Genomic DNA, 1,962 nt, shown 5'->3' with positions numbered 1-1,962 from the left:
TGAGCATCCAAACTGCCTAGGCTCCCCCAAAGCCAGTATGTGCAGTAGGATTAAAAACTCATTGCCATTGTTCTTGAGTTCTCAGTAGTCTTGTAGCACCACGCCTCTCTGCTGCGACTGCGCGCCTCTCCGCCGTGACTAAGCGCCTCTCCGCCGTGACTGCCAAGTTAAAACATTTTTGAGACTGTGATTTTTTTCAAAACTATGAGGTCTTTTGTAGTTGGACTAAATAGATTTTGAACTATGGTATTGGTATGGGGTCAGGGTGTAGAATGTGACAGTTTGAATGTAGTTAGATGCCATAATTACAAAGAGCCTGGCAGTATTAAGAGGTGTAGCACTGTTGAGGTAGGTATGGTCTTGTTGGAGGAAGTGTGTGGCTGTGGGGCAGGCTTTGAGATCCCTCTTACTAAGCGTTGTTCAGTGTCAGTCGACTTCCTGTTGTCTACAAGATGTAGGACTCTCAGCTACTGCTCCTGCACCACATCTGCCTGCATCCACCATGCCCACAATGACGAAAATGAACTGAAACTCTGAAAATGTAAGCAAACCACCACAATTAAATGTTATACTTTATAAGACTGGTCATGGTCATGGTATCTCTTAACAGCAATAGAAACCCTAACTAAGACAACTACCTTTAAGGAAAAACAAAAATGATCCCAAATATGCACATGAATAGAACATAACCAATTTTAATTATAGTAAACTTCCCAACTGATCAACTAAGGATTTATTTCATTTAGAATTAATCTCAAAGTAAAACTCCAATTATCAGTGCTATGGAAAAAAAGTTTTATTTTCTATTACCCCAAGAAAGCAAATGGTTGGCCTAGGACTAGTGGGGCAAATTTATAGTCATCAGGCCCAAGTCCTTTCATTGTTCTGTTTTTTTTCTTCAGTTAGTAGCTTCCATCCTCAGCATTATGCATGGTTCATGTAGCTCTGGGATTTCCAGGTATCACAGCATTATTGCAGTTCCATAGATACACTGGAAAGCAAAATAAAACCTTTCTTTTTCTTTAAAAATTGTTATAAATATGTCACACATATCATTCGCCAGAGCTAATGGTCAGGCTCAGATGCAAGGGAAACTGAAAGAGGCTACTAGCTATATCTGTCCTTACATAATTGGAGTTATGTTATTTAGCAATGTGTGAGTTACTTTATGCCACAAATGTGCTGCCTGATAAGCAACCACAGGAACTCTATGGCAATGACTGTTCATTTATCTAGGGTTAGCATGGGCTCATGCCTGATGATTTTGATTGAGTTTGCTCAAGGGGCTTGGGTAAAACTCACTCTTGGATCCTTGAGCTGATTCAGCAGAGAGAGGAAAGGCTTAACTGACATGGATCAGCTGTGTTCTCTTCTCATCCTCCAGCAGGTAGTTTGTTAATATTCCCATAGAATGAAAAGTAAAAACACTCAGGACATTTTGAGACCAAATTCAACACTGACAAACTGACATTTATGTATCTTTTTATTGGCCAGAGAAAACTACTTGGAGTGAGTAAAAACTGTCCATAAACTCTTTATGGAAAGAACTTGAGACATACTAAAAACAAGACAAGAGAAGTGGGGTAAATTCTCAGTCATGAAGATAATTGTCTTCCACAAGTAGAACAGGTAAGAAAGACGATGAACCAAGCTAGTTGTAATCTCTACCCCTGTATTTCCTAGTCTGTTACAGAATTACAGTACTAGATCTTAACTCTTTATGTACTGAACTATAAAAAAATAAAAAAGTTATAATGAAAAAGGAGATAAGAAGAGTTTATTTCTTAGATGTGTTTTAGTGACAATTATGCATTTATTTACTGCTTCATACATACTGATTTCCTATTAAAAAGGCATTAATGTTGATACTAGCACTGTTTCTTGTTGTTTTTACTTTTATGGTTTGCTCATTGCACTTTTGGGATCCCACTGCCCAGTTCCCAAATAAATCACACGGAGTCT

Source organism: Microtus ochrogaster, chromosome 2, assembly GCF_000317375.1.
Source record: "Microtus ochrogaster isolate Prairie Vole_2 chromosome 2, MicOch1.0, whole genome shotgun sequence".
Classification (NCBI taxonomy): Eukaryota; Metazoa; Chordata; class Mammalia; order Rodentia; family Cricetidae; genus Microtus; species Microtus ochrogaster.
The sequence above is the reverse complement of the archived record's forward strand: the minus strand, read 5'-3'. Positions refer to the sequence as shown.